General features: G+C 33.7%; 1 protein-coding gene across 4 annotated transcripts in view; it reads right to left on the minus strand.

Moving 5' to 3' along the window:
* LOC114333588 (myocyte-specific enhancer factor 2) overlaps positions 1-16247 on the minus strand; it is a 427721-nt gene that overhangs the window by 118967 nt on the left and 292507 nt on the right. The window lies entirely within an intron of this gene.

A 16247-nucleotide genomic window follows, 5' to 3' on the forward strand; every position in this document is an offset into this window, starting at 1 on the left:
AAAATTGCCACAAGGAAATAGCTTCAGAACAATATATATGTATAATTCTATATTTTATATTGGTTAATACTTAGTATGTATAGATTCAGATGCATCCCTCTGAAAATAATACTGGCGGCGCTCATGCTTCCAAAAATTTGTCAATATGGTTCGTTTGTGTCATCAGATGTATCAAAAATTTCCTCGATATGTTTGACAACAACTAAAGATAATGTTTCGTTTAATTTCTCATTTGTAGCAAGTGATTTCGATAGAATGGCGAAAAAGTTACATAAGTAGTACCTGTTTACAAAAAGGGAGATAAACATGTATGTAAGAACTTTAGGCAGGCCGCACATCAAAGAAACATGAAACGTAAATCACGTTTCATGGAAATAAAACACTGCTAAACAAATAGACGTCCGACCATTTATGAAACTTTCCGAAAATAAAAATGTGTTATGAGCATGAATCACACTAGTTTCATTGGTAGGCTGACTTCAAGATTTGTTTAGCCGCGTTTAATTTTCATGAAACGTGTTTTACGTTTCATGTTTCGTTGGTGTGCGGCTTGCCTTAGAGGAATATTATATTAATTCATACAAACTACAAAGTTATGTCGATTATTCTATTAAGATTAATCCATACGCAGAAATAGTAGGTGATTACCAGTACGGCTTTCGATTGGGAAGGTCAACAATAGACCATATCTTTATCTTACGCCAAATTTGAGAAAAAAGTTGGAAATACATCAAACAAGTATATAAAATTTTTGTAGATTTTAAAAAAGCGTATGACTCTGTAAACAGGGAGACACTGTGGAAGATAATAGTGGATATGGGAGTACCCAAAAGCTAATAGAATTAGCCCAGATGTATGTACAGAATTCGCCTTGTCTTAGATCCGTTTCAAATCGAAACAGGTCTAAGACAAGGCGATCCACTTTCCCCTTTGCTATTCAACTTCGCTTTGGAGCACGTAGTGAGCAAAGCACAACCAGAAACAAATGGCTTCGCTTCCCAGGGGGGCGAAAGTACTGCTAGCTTTTTGCACAATCCACCAGAGATGCGAAAGAAGTTTTTACCCTTTTTCAAAGTTGGCCCAATGAAATTGGCCTTAGATCAATAAAACCAAGTACATGGTAGTTACCAAAAATCCCTACCCTTCTTCTGTGGACTGTGCCGCTACATCAAAAAGTGTAGGATTGCTTACTGGCCGGATGAGTACTGAAGAACTTTGAAGACGTCCTCCTTCCGCAGACACAGTGAGCAGTGAGACTCAAAGAACGGGCGACTACGAACTCCCCCACGCTACTTAGCAAGCAAGCAAGCAATTTGATTTAACCCGACCTGTGGGAATGTCCACCCTCTCGAAAGAGTACATTCGGGTGTAACAATTCATTGGGGCGAGGTGTTTTGACCCGAGAATAAACAGGGATCACCCCACCTCGCTCCAATGCCTCAGGCCATCCATTTCCCCCCATAGCACGCTGATGCGCGATGAGGGCACAACTATCGTAGCCAAATGCTCTTCACAATGGAATCCTGGGTAATAAGATTCCATGTGGTACCCTAATCGAATGCAAAAATCTTAGACTCAGCGTGATGCGCTCTATGCCTTTATCGTCTTACTTACTTAACCGCGGTACTAAAAATTGCTTGCTTGGGCCCCAAGTCATCGTGCTGAGCCCTATTGGGCTCCGCCCAATGACTTGTTGCTCGAGTTTTTATGTGTTTTTATGGTTTTTTATATTTTTTTGGGGGCTTACGCCTTTTTATTTTTTATATATATTTTTTTTTGGGGGGCCTGTGCCCTTCTATAATTTTCTATAATGTCTTACCTTGAAGGTGATCGTGGTGTTGGATCTTCGTGTGTAACGCTATCTTCGGCACTTGTTTTTGAGCTACGAACTGACTACTATCACTTTTCACTTTTGTACACTTTATTCCACTATTTGCTGTTTCGGTCTTCTGTGCTTCCATCGGTGGAACTCATCATACCTTAGCATCTCTCGCAGTATATGATTTGGGTGGTGCTCCAGTTCCGCGAATTTGACCCTTGCCTTGTCTGTCATGATTTCGGTGACTCTCACCTGTTGGAGTTCTCTGAACAGGAATCTTTCTGCTACGTATCTTGGGACTCTGGCGGCTTCTCTCAAGCTGCTGTTGTGGACCGCTTGAATCTTCTTTTTGTGAGTGTTACATGCTTGTCCCCATGCGAGAGATGCGTATGTTAATACCGGTAGTATAATGCTGTTTATCAATCTTAACCTTGTTTTTAGTCTTAGTTTGCTTTTCCTGCCTGTAAGTCCTCTTAGTGTTGCTTTCGCTATGTTGGCCTTATGGACTGTGGCTTCTACATGTTTTTGGAAGGTTAATCCTTTGTCCATGATGACTCCTAGGTATTTAGCTTCGTTTTTCCACTCGATGGGGGTGTTCTGTACCGTCAGCTGTTCCTCTGGTTGTTGTCTTCCTTTCTTGTATAGAACCGCTTGTGTCTTTTCCGAGTTAATGGCTATCTTCCATTTTATACTCCATTCCTCTATTTCTTGGTAGTGCTGTTTGCAGGTTGGTCACTGCTATATCTACATTTCTGTGTTTGGCCGCTATCACTGTGTCGTCGGCGTATAGGCTCATAAGGGTACCTGGTGTTCTAGGTACGTCAGCGGTGTATATCGTGTACAGCAGGGGTGACAGGACCGCTCCCTGGGGTACTCCGGCCTCCGGGTTCCCGAGTTCGGACAGGACTTGTCCTATCCGAACCCTGAAACTCCGGCCGCCCAAGTACGACGAGATTAGCCTCGTCATCGCCCCGCTGTACCCGTAACCTCTCCCACGCTACTTAGATTTTAATGGGTTGAGTTTTATAGTAGGATTAAAATCGACTACGAACTACCCCACGCTACCTAGGTACTTAGATAATATTTTTGTGAACATATATAGTTTTTATTTTACTTTATTGTATTCAAAAAGGAACCCAATTCCCAAAGCAGAAGCGAAAATTTTAAATGGTTAAATAATGAAACTATAACAATATAATCGAATAAAGTTTATTTATAAATCTACATTAACTTATATAGGGTGAGGCAGATAACTGGCCTATTAGAAATATCTCGAGAACTAAAGGCAACAGAATCATGAAAATTGGAATGTAGTTTTGAAGGATGATCTATTAAATGAAAATATTTTCATCTCTTTGCAACTTTATACCGGAAGTTGGTTATAACTTCGTTTTTTTAAATGGGACACCCTATATATTTTTACATTTTTTGTTTCTCCTCAATATCTTCTTTCTTAAAATATATTTACGTTTTTTTATTAATTTCGTAGCAACATTCACACCTTGTAGAATTGTAACAGTTTGACATTAAAAACTCTGCTTACGTTCAAGTGATTTTTAATATAGTCTACTATTGTTAAGAAATATTAGTATAGCTAATTTTGAAATTTTAGTATACAGGGTTGGTCGAAACTCGGAATGAATATTTTCTGAGTTTTCTTAAATGGAACACCCTGTATTTTAGTATTGTAATGAAATGATATTTCATGGTACTTTCTTATTTAATAAGTATTCCCTATACCTAATTGCTTTAATTTGTGAGTTATTGGTGATTCAAGCTAAACATTAATTGCAACAAAAAATACGTAAAATTTTATTAGGTTGGTCGTGAAAAAATTCAATCACAAATAATTTTTCAGAAATAAATACATATTAATCCAGACTGATCCTTAAAATTACCAATAATGGTTTAGCTATCAAAATACCTACGTAGTTAAAATTGTTGGTGCGATTAACAATTAAGCACAAATTAAAGCAGTTAGGTATAGGGAATGCTTAAGAAATAAAAAAGTACCATAAAATATCATTTCATTACAATACTAAAATACAGGGTGTTACATTTAAGAAAACTCAGAAAATACTCATTCCGAGTTTCGACCAACCCTGTATACTAAAATTAAAAATGTAGCTATACAATGATTTTTAACAATAGTAGACTATATTAAAAATCATTTGATCGTAAGTAGAGTTTTATATGTCAAACTACTACAATTCTACAGGGTGTGAATGTTGCTACGAAATTAATACAAAAACGTAATTATCTTTTAAAATACCCTGTATAACATTACAAAACCTCATATTTTTAAAAGAAGACATCGAAGAGAATCCAAAAATGTAAAAATATACAGGGTGTCCCATTTAAAAAAACGAAATTATAAGCAACTTCCGGTATAACCGGAAGTAGGAAATAGATAAAAATATTTTCATTAAATAGACGACTCTTCAAAACCCCTTAATTCAAATTTTCATGATTCTGTTGCTTTTAGTTCTCGAGATATTTCTAATAGGCCAGTTATCTGCCTCACCCTGTATACAATAACAAAAACTACAGTTAAACAATAACAATGCTTAATTCTAATGTCTGATTAGTGATTAAAATAAGTAAGAGGGAACACTATATTTTAGGTTTTAAAAGTTAGCTGCATAATAATTGCAAACTGACTTAATGAAATCTAATTTAGTAATGTTTTGATTAACGTAATATTCATTTAGCCTATTTTCAATAAAATCAACTTTTCTTTTTGCCGTTTTATCAAGTTTTTTTTCGAATCTATGTGCAGTTCTAATTTTCACATAATATACTTCTGCTTGAAAATTTAACAAAATGTGATTAAAAAAAACATTCGTTAAGTTTCGAGTGAAATGATTCACAGGCGTTTGTAGTAAATATGAGATGATGAATTTGAAGCCCACATGTAAGGTGGAAATGTTGAATCTTCCGTTAAATAATTATCAACTAGGTAATCACAAAATAGCAAAACTCTGCCATCTTCTGACATAATATTAAAAAGTTCATCAGAAAAAGTCACCAACAGCATTTGGATCTAAATAAGGAATGCCAAAAAACAATTTTAAATATTTTCCAATAACAGTTTGATTTTTATATTCCGAGGACAAACCTAAATTTTGAATTTTTCGGTACCAATTTTGTGTTAAATGAAATTTGCAACAAAAAATAATAATGTCGGGCCACACTAAATTAGCTGCATTTTGAATTGCTATTTCAAAATCAGAAATTATTCGCTTCGGTTTGAAATTGAAATTCAAATCTGTACATATTTTTATTAATTTATCAAAAGTACTTTTATACGATTGCTGTGATTTATTTGGTAACAAACAAAATACTAGAGGAACATAAAAAACATTTTTTTAGCCATGTATAGTAAACATCTGACAAAAATATTTAGAACAGTATTGAAAAGTTCCATCTACATACAAAGAATCTACATTACACAAAAAGTAAAGATTTGTGAAACAACTAAAAATTGCGGAATTATTTTTCGTAGATAATAAAAAGTTTTCACCTGTATTTGTTTTTAAATTTAAGTTCACTAACACTTGTAGAACTTCTTCCTGTGACTTGGGCAATGACGGTGTGGATTTTCGTCTTTCAGCTTAGATATTTCTTCGAACGCAAGAAATGTCTTTCGTCGTCAGCGGTAAATTGCTGAAATTTTCCTTCCTTAATTCCTTGTGGACAATCTTTAAAGGTCTTTCACATATATCTTCTACAGCTTTCCTCTTTGTAGAATTACTAAAAATTTGCCGGTCAACGTGGATATCTGGAGCATGATTATGCTCCACCGATGCTTTTTCAAGAATAACGTAATTTTCATCACCTTCCTTTGTGTACACTTTTTGTTGACACCCTATTTTGATGCATCGCCATCTAACTTTTCCATCTTTGGAGACATGGGCCTTTGAATATTTATATTCATTAATTATTAATAAAAGTTCTACCCTTTGACTAAACATAGTCGTTGGATTCGCCATTTTAAAGTTAAACACTAACGGACAAAACCGGACACTATACCGTAATGCTTGCAACTGAAGTGAATAACTGAAAATATTTATATTCTTACTTTCGACTATAATCAAATTTGGAATTTCCGGTCATTAAGACTTAATCCCCAACTTTCTCGGCGATGGGGCAGCAGGTACTTGGGATTAATGGGCCCAGGTAGATCGTGGGGCAGTTAGATAACGCCACAAAGAACAAACCATGTCCTGAAGAGGTGACATACACCTAAAACAGGACTAATCGATCAACCCAACAAAAAAACACTGCAAACACACCGACATTGAAGATGGCTTAGAAATCCGTTCTCTTTAAACATCTGGAAGAAGCAGCTCATGCCATGTCATTGGTACTAATGTATGTCAAACCCTGATAACATAATATAATCAAAATTTTAAAAATGTATTCTGTCCTTTGTCTTCTGTTTTTAATATTTGTGTTACATTGGAATGTTGAGTACCATCAAGCTTTCGTTTAATAATCTCAACAACTAGTAGGTTTTATTATTGCAATGTGATATTTTAATCAATACTTACATTTTTGTTTTTTTTACATTACAGAGTCTTGATAAAGGAATGAAACAATCCCGAAAGCTAGACAAAAAGTCAAGAGAGTGTTTCTTTGATAACCTGGCCAAACTTCTGACTGCAACCCTAATAAACCACTTGTTTGTTGATATTGACAGTCACTAATATCCAGTATTTCTTGTAAATATATAGATATAGTTTCTCTGAAGATGATAATAAACATTATCGAAAGCTTGGAACGATTATAAAGAGTTTTCTTTGAGATTGCTGCTACCCCAATATTTCAATCTTGTTTCCTAACTGTTCAGCAAAGATTATATACCTGTTATAATATATACCTGTTATAATATATATATGCATTATTTGATGATCATATAAGTCGGCATTTCCATATTTAAAACAATTTTAAACAATCTCTACTCAACAAGGAAGATTTGTTATTCAGTTTTATCGAAAACCGCAATGTTTTATTCATTTTATTCCACTTTCAAGGTCCAGCCTAACGTAGCATATGAAAACGATTTAAATTTTTAAATAAAATAAATAATAATAGTGTGGTTATACGAGTTTTACGAGGTTTTCGGGGTTGAAAATTGTTTTGTCAGCAGTGAAACACTTTCACTATTTTTATAGAGTGGTTTTTGACAGATTTTATAGGGAACAACGGTAATGTATTAATCAAAATAATCAATTATAGGAGTTTCAGAAAAGAAAATAAAGAAGTGCAGGACATGATGTACGACCTTAAACATTTTGGTGGGATTGTGCTTTTTGATAGAACGCGTGAATCAAAAATATGGAATGTTACAAAAGATGGAATCTTTATAATCTTTCCTCTAATCATTCATTTTATAATTAAATACCTTTCCATGACTATGGTGTTGGTATTCTAATTATTGTAAATCATTTATTTACACGAAAATTACCCTTAATGTTGTAGTATTTACTTACTACCAAAACTTTACGTTTTATTTATACTAAGAAATCTATGAAAAGACATCAAAATATAATAAAAAAGTATTTACACTCTATTTGGCCTATGATTGTAACAATTTTTTTAAATGAACAGAAAAATGATACAAAACAATAATTCTGTAAGGAAATAAATCTTGAGAAAAAAGGTTTCCAACCAAGAACAAAATTATGCAAAGACAAAAATGGTGAGCTAAGAGCAGACGAAAAGGCAGTGCTAAAACGGTGGAGAAAATAGACCTAGACCCAGACCTAGATGAACCCATAGAAGAAGAAGTAAATAATGTCACATTAAAAAAAATTAAAAATAACAAAGCCCCAGGACGCGCTGAAATAACCGTAGAAATATTAAAAGATCGAGGACATAGAATACACAGTGAAATATCAAAGTCATAGTATACAGGGTGAGTCATGAGGAACTGTACATACTCCTACCTCGTATAGAGGCCCCTATGGGGAATAACAAATGACCATTAAAAAGTGTCTGCTCCCATTGTTTAATAATATACAGGGCGAGTTTCGCATTTTGACAGAAATTTGTATTCGTTTTAATTTTTGAACGGTCAGATCGATGTGTCTCTTATTTTGGTCAATCGTTACACTATTACCACCTAATCAACTGATTTATTCAAACTAAAAAAAAATCAGGTCAGGCTTCAAAAAAATTAGTTCGTTTGGGTCTTAGAAAAAATTTCACCCTGTATACGCTTTTTGAAAACAATAATATGAATTTTACAAATTAGACAAATAGGCAATTAAAATGACTTATTTATTTTTTCCCCACACGATTACTTAATTTTTAATAAAAAAATCAAATTTGAGTATGATTTAAAAGTTTGGTAAAGTGAACCATAAATTAAAAAAAAATAACTTTTATTACAAAAATTAATTGTTTTTGAACAAATATTTAATTTATGTTACCACCCAATCAACTGATTTATTCAAACTAGAAAAAAATCAGGCCCGGATTTAAAAATTTAGTTCGTTTTGGTCCTAGAAAAAATTTCACCCTGTATACGCTTTTTGAAAACTCTAGTATGAATTTTACAAATTAGACAAATAGGCAATTAAAATGGCTTACTTATTTTTTCCCCACACGATTACTTAATTTTTTATTAAAAAATCAAATTTGTCAAAATCGGAATTTTGCCATAAAAATAAAAAAAATTAAACAACGTTTTTCTCAAAATTAAAAGCTTCACCATTTTTTTTCTATACCACGTCTAGATCTAAAACCCATAACACTTCTCTTTGGACTCTATAGTTTAACATAGACGTGATCAAATAGATAAATCTTAAATTTTTTCACTTAATTTTTGCGACTTAACTTTGCAATTCACGAATCTGCACATTTTATTTTTAAAAATTCATAACTTCTATTAGAAGAAGACGGAAAGTCTACAACAATTTTCATATTCACAATGGTAAGAGATATGTACTGTAAAATTTCAGAAAAAAAATATTAAAATGGAACAGAGTTGTAGCGAGTTAAACCGTGATTTCATTTTTTTTTCAGTTTTAGGTTAAAATTCCGATTTTGATTTTTTAATGAAAAATTAAGTAATCGTGTGGAGAAAAAAATAAATATGCCATTTTAATTGCCTATTTGTCTAATTTGTAAAATTCATATTAGAGTTTTCAGAAAGAGTATACAGGGTGAAATTTTTTCTAAGACCAAAACGAACTAATTTTTTTAAATCCGGGCCTGATTTTTTTCTAGTTTGTATAAATCAGTTGATTGGGTGGTAACATAAATTAAATATTTGTTCAAAAAAAATTAATTTTTGTAATAAAAGTTATTTTTTTTAATCTATGGTTCACTTTACCAAACTTTTAATTCATACTCAAATTTGATTTTTATATAAAAAATTAAGTAATCGCGTGGGGAAAAAATAAATATGTCATTTTAATTGCCTATTTGTCTAATTTGTAAAATTCATATTATAGTTTTCAAAAAGCATATACAGGGTGAAATTTTTTCTAAGTCCCAAACGAACTCATTTTTTTGAAGCAGGACCTGATTTTTTTCTAGTTTGAATAAATCAGTTGATTAGGTGGTAATAGTGTAACGATTGACCAAAATAAGAGACTCATCGATCTGACCGTTCAAAAATTATGACGAATACAAATTTCTGTCAAAATGCGAAACTCGCCCTGTATATTATTAAACAATGGGAGCAGACACTTTTTAATGGTCATTTGTTATTCCCCATAGGAGCCTCTACACGAGGTAGGAGTATGTACAGTTCCTCATGACTCACCCTGTATAATGGAATACAGAAATAATGCCTTAACAATGGAAAATGTATTTCACTGCGCTTCGCTGCTGTATTTCACCAACTTTGTTCAAGATATATGTTGCAAAAGCACTAAACCAGTGGAAACGTAAATGCAACGGTATGGGTATAGACCTCGGAGAGGTTTGTTTATATACCTTACAATTTGCTGATGACCAAGTGATCATAGCTAATGATAAAGACGACCTACAGTATATGGCAAGAAAACTAAAGGAGGAATATGAACAGTGGGGCTTGGAAATTAATGTGGAAAAAACTAAATACCTACCCATAGGAGCTGAGTTATCCAATATCGAACTAGAGGATAATGAACAAATCACATCCTGTAGTGAATACACGTACCTGGGAGTAATCTTCGATAGAACGGGAAAAGACGATGAGGAAATAAAGAAAAGGGTAACACAAGCTAGAAGAACAATTGGCTGCCTAAATGGAATACTTTGGAGCTCCGAAATAGGAATACAGCGAAAATACAATATCTATGAAACACTTATTAAAAGCAGCCTACTTTACGGAGCAGAAACTTGGAGAATAACCGAGAACAACAGGAAAAAGTTAGAAGCTGTAGAAATGGATGTGTTTAGAAGATCGTTAGGTATATCCCGTAGGGAAAGAGTTCGAAATGAGGAAGTAAGACGACGAATTGGAATAGATGGTTACTTAACAACAGACATTGAGAGGAAACAGTTGATTTGGTATGGTCATGTTCAAAGAATGGAAGACACAAGATTGCCCAAAAAGATCATGCAGTGGGTACCACCAAACCGCAAAAAACGAGGAAGACCCAAAAAGACATGGAAAGAAGGGGTAACCAAAGCAATGAGTGCAAGGGATCTTCGAGATGGCCAATGGGATGATAGAAGGACGTGGAAGTTAGGCATCGGACTACGTCGAAAGACGTTCTAAAACCGATACATACATACATACAATAATGGAAAATTGCAGTGATATGCTCAATACAATATAAGAAGGGAAATAAGTTAGGTGCAATAATCACCGAGGAATATCACTACTAAACGTTGGATACAAAATATTTAACAAAATATTAGAAGGAAGGCTAAACAATATAATGGAACAAACAACAGGGGATTATCAAAGAGAATTCAGAAAAGGTAGGTCAACTATAGAACCAATATTTACAGTAAGGCAAACGCTGAAAAAATTCTACGAACGGAATACCGAACTACATCATCTTTTTGTAGATTTTAAACTAGCATATGACTCAATAATTAGAAAGGACTTATATAGCGGAATTCAAGGGTTAAATGTGGCAAAAAAAATCAGATTAGTAAAACTATGCCTAAATAAAGCAAAAGTAAGAATCCAAAATCAACTACTGTCCGATGAATTAAATATTAACGAAGGTGTAAGACAAGGAGATGCGCTATCCACAACACTTTTTAACCTTACGCTGGAACAAGTTATCAGGAAAACTCCTACATATAGAGAAGGTACAATATTTACAAAGATCAACCAAGTGGTAGCTTACGCAGATGATATAGACATAATTAGCTGTGAATTAAAAACCCTAGAAAAGATTTATACATATTTTAAAGAAGCGGCACATACTATGAACTATGGGCTTAGAAGTTAATGTCTCAAAGACAAAGTACATGAAAACAACTCGGGAAAAAGTAAAAATGAAGTGGAAGGAAACAAAAACAGTGATGAGGTAACAGCGAGAATTTCACTTGGAAACAAAAAATGCTTCTACAGCCCACAGAATACTATAAACTCAAAATTAGTATCTAACTTAACTCAAAAATAAAAATATACACAACAGTTATCTGCAGCGAGAATATCTGGTTTCCTGAGGGATATAATCTGGCGGAATAAATATATGAGCAACGAAAGCAAAGTCCGCATTTATAAGACATGTGTTAGACCCGTACTGACATACGCAGCTGAGACAAGGGCCGAGACAACAAAGACCAAACAGATAATGAGAACAACAGAGATGAAAACCCTAAGATCCATAAGAGGTATCACACTCAGAGATAGAGTACGAAACGAAGACACATTGAGAGAGCTAGGCGTTCAGGACGTAGTGAGATGGACAAGAGCGCGACGACGCATGTGGAGGGACCACGTAGATCGGATGGACCCTGAACGTATGGCGCATTGGGCGAAAACACAGAAGCCCAACACCAAGCGACCCATAGGAAGACCCAAAAAACGATGGTACGAGAGTTGGAGCTCCGGATCGCAGCAAAGACTGTAACAGAAGAAACAGGACATAGTCCTATTACAAGAAGAAGAAGAAGAAGAAGAAGAAGACAACAGTTATGAGACCAGTAGTAACGTATGCATTAGAAACATGGACTTTGACTAATGAACAAGAGGAACAACTTGTTAGATGGGAAAGAAAAATTTTAAGGAAGATATATGGACGTATACAGGAGAATGGGGAATGGCCTATAAGAATGAACCACGAAATAAATAGAATATTTAATAGACCAACTATCACAAAAGGAATACGAAGTAAACGACAGAGTTGGTTGGGACACGTAGAAAGGATGGATGATAAGAGAAATACAAAAACGGTACTTAGAAAAGAATTAAACGGGAAGAGACCGAGAGGTAGGCCCAGAAAGAGATGGATTGATGGTATTAACCAGGATTTAAAAGAACTAGGAATACGAGAATGGAAAAATAAAAAATGGTGAGATTCTAACTCAGATCTTATCGACAGATGCAATAAATGACGTCAAAGCTAGAATAAATAAAATATGGAAAAAACAATGGAAAAATATTTCAAGCATATCAAAAAATTTATATTTTTCTTTACATCAAGAACTTCCTCCGCCACCTGAATATATATTTAAGTATAACCTGCCAAAGCAAGATATTTCTACTATCGTCAGATTAAAAACTCGACACGGAAAATATGAGGCACATCTGCACAAATTAGGAATACATAGTTAATTCATCAGTCTGTTTTTGTGATAATGTTTCGATTAGAGATTTGAACCATATTTTCTTTGAATGCAAAATTAACGAGAGATATACAAATCAATTATATTACAATTTACGACAAACACAAGTTCATTTTCCAATTAGTATAGAATATCTAATAAGTTGTCATAAAATGGAAATACACACACCCAAATTTATATGGAATCATCTGATATTTCTAACTATTCCGTGCGAATTTAAAAAAACGAACAGATGAAGTTAAACAATATTTATTTTAAAGCAATTTAATATCAAATACATAACAATTAAATAAAACAATAAAGTATTTAACAAACAAATTGAAAGTAGTTGTTTTAAAGTCAATGGCATACAAAATTTCAATGTTTAATAGTAAATTTCAAAGTAATAATGTTTAACTTGTTTTTATTTTTTTTTGTATTTTGTGGTAGTCAGTGTTATAACCTCTAGTCCTTATGCAAGCTTCAGTTTGCGTGGGCACGCTCCTAATCAAATTATCAACATTTTGTTGTGGTAGGTTGCTCCATCCTTTAAAAGCAGTTTGTACTAGCCGTGCGGTGTTTTGTGGATTATCCCGTCGAGCTCTAATTTTTCTTTTAAGCATATCCCACAAATACTCTATAGGATTAAGCTCGGGTGAGCAAGCAGGCCACTCCAAACAAGGGATACCATCAGCTTCAATGATGTCTGTAGTCACTCTAATGGTATGTAGAGGCCCATTATCATTTAATAAAATTAAATTTTCTCCTGTTGCACCTCTTCAGAGCCTGACTACAGGTTATCAATATACCTGTGAGCACTTAAAGTTGATTGGATGAAAATTAAAGGAGTTTTTTTACGGATCACAATTCCTCTCCAGAACATTACACTTCCCCTTGTATATTTGTGAACAGATCTGACAGTTTTCGTTCTTGCTTGTCTTCCTCGACCTCTAAGTATACGATTTCGTGGGTCATCTGATTTTCCATTTGATTACATTAAATCCTGACTTTTTGTGAAAAAAGCACATTTTGTCAATTCCCAATGTTCCAGTTTTGGTGGTGAAGACACCAATTTAGGCGCTCAGTCTTGTGCTGCCTAGATAACTCGGGAACCCATAACTGTCTCTTGCTGTATACTTCTTGGTACGAGCTCTTCTTCTTATCGTTTCAACTGAAACAGTTACACCTGTAGATTCCAAAATCTGCCTTTGGAGCTGCAGGTGAGAAATGGTTGTGTGTCTTCCAGATAATTGGACAATTAAATGATCGTGGAGAGCCGTTATTACTTTTGGCGACTTTCCCTTGCTTTATTTTTGAGCTTTCCTAGTTCCTTTTACCTAGCATATGTTTTGGACAGAACGTCCTGTATTACGCCTAGCTCTGCAGATATGTCCATCTGAGAACATTACTTTCTCCACAAGACCAATAATCTTTCCTCGTTGTAAGTTCTATAACCCCACATGAGGTATATTTTCGTTTTTGGACGCAAAAGTTAGTTTACTTATTTGCGTTCAACTTGCCGGCGCACATGGATTCGCTCATAACCCCTATAAAACCACTTTTATTGTACACGAGTTCGCTCCGAAACTCATACCCGAAAGTTAAGTTATGACCGAAGGGTTAGGTCTTCCTACCTGAACCCGGGAGCGAATCCATGTGCAGCCCAACTTGCAACTCAAGCAAATAATCTATACCGTACCGGACTGTACTATTCGATTGTCTTATATATTTGTTTATTTTCAATAAAAACCTCTAATCTTCGCAACAATAACAAGTTTTTTCAAAAGAAATAAATATTACTTTGAAATACATGGTGATTCAATATAAGTTTGGGTGTGTGTATTTAAATTACTCATTAACTACTTGAGAGAAACAAATATAGTCATTTAATTGAAATAGGTATAAATATAACAAAACTAATAAATTGAGGTAAAAATAAAATAAAAATCTGTGGCTAACGGACCCGCATCCAAGCCATTTTTTCTCTCTCTCACACACACACACACAATGGAAAAACAAGTAATAGAAAGAAAAATATTGTCAACTAGTCAAGGAAGCAAAATATACATGACACTGAAATGATCTCATCAAAAAAGAGAAACTAGGAAGTAACTATTTTAGATTTAAAACGCTAGCGAAAGGCCAGACAGGCGATAATTTACGGTGCCGTAAGAGCAGTAAACCCATTGGCTGACTAACTCCTCCACCAATGTTGAAGATGAAATAGGAGTTAGTCAACCAATGCCTCGTCAGGTTTATTGCTCTTACGGCGCCGTAAATTATCGCCCGTGTGGCCTTAGCCTAAGAGTACCCCAGCGAGCGACCATGAAGATGACCCTATATCTCCCCTTTCTTATTTCCAATTAGTCCAGGGCCCATCTGTTTTGAGATGGACGTTGAGAGGTGACTCAAATTTTTTTGCAGAAGTTGCATGAGAATAACTTAAATAATAATATTTGAGTTATCCTCCCTCTCAAAAAGGTCCGGAACATTGTTTAATTAATCAAAATGTCAAAAAATGAAGGAAAAATTCGATTTTTTTCTTCATTTTTTGATTATATCTTTAAAAGTATTCATTTCCGAGAAAAGATGTACTGACATAAAAGTTGGGTAATTAAATTTCCTACAATATAAAATTGGTTAAAAATTTTAAAAATAGAAAAAACCATACAAAAACAAGTATTCGCAGTTTACGTTTTTTAACCATTTATGCTACATTTAGGACCTTAATATTTCACCCAGAAAAAACTTTATGATACAGTAAAACAATACTGTAAATTTCATTAAGATCGGTTCAATAGATTTTGCAAAATAAATTTTGCAATCCAGGTTTCGCAAAAAAAAATTCATTTTTTCAAAATGTTACAGGACTGAAAATAAAGCAGATAGCAAGTTGAAATTTTTTTTGCTTATAGAAGTTTACTGTACCTTTCATTTTCAATTTGCAAAATTAAAATCGATTAACTATCACGGCGTCAGGAATTTTTTTAAATAAACATTAATTATTGGTGCTACGCGCAGGACAGCGGTGTTCGATTCACACAAGTTGATTTCCACCAAAATTTCTTCCAATCTTTATCTAATATATTATTTTCTTACTCTACATTTTGTTGTATTTTAATATTTTAATTCCACAAAAATCAAACTAATTTTATTATTGTTTGTGAAATATTGTTTAAACAATTGCATATGTTTAAAAATAATAAACTTTTATTCTCTAAGTTAAAATATATGAACAAAGAAAGTTTTTGCTAAAAAAAAGAGTTATTTCAAAGGATAGAGTATGTGTTTTTATTTTGCAATAAACAAATTTATTTATTTATATCGAAATGTAATAAAAATTAAAATGTATCAATCATTATCAAAGGTCATTGGAATGACCAATCAGAGCAAACTATCCGCTGTCCTGCGCGTAGCACCAATAATTAATGTTTATTTAAAAAAATTCCTGACGCCGTGGTAGTTAATCGATTTTAATTTTGCAAATTGCAAATAAAAGGTACAGTACACTTCTATATGCAAAAAAAATCGACTTGCTATCTGCTTTAGTTTCAGTTCTGTAACATTTTGAAAAAATGAATTTGTTTTGCGAAAGCTGGATTGCAAAATTTATTTTGCAAAATCTATTGAACTGATCTTATTGAAATTTACAGTATTGATTTACCGTATCATAAAGTTTTTCTGGGTGAAATATGAAGGT

This window comes from Diabrotica virgifera, chromosome 10, assembly GCF_917563875.1.
Source record: "Diabrotica virgifera virgifera chromosome 10, PGI_DIABVI_V3a".
Taxonomy (NCBI): domain Eukaryota; kingdom Metazoa; phylum Arthropoda; class Insecta; order Coleoptera; family Chrysomelidae; genus Diabrotica; species Diabrotica virgifera.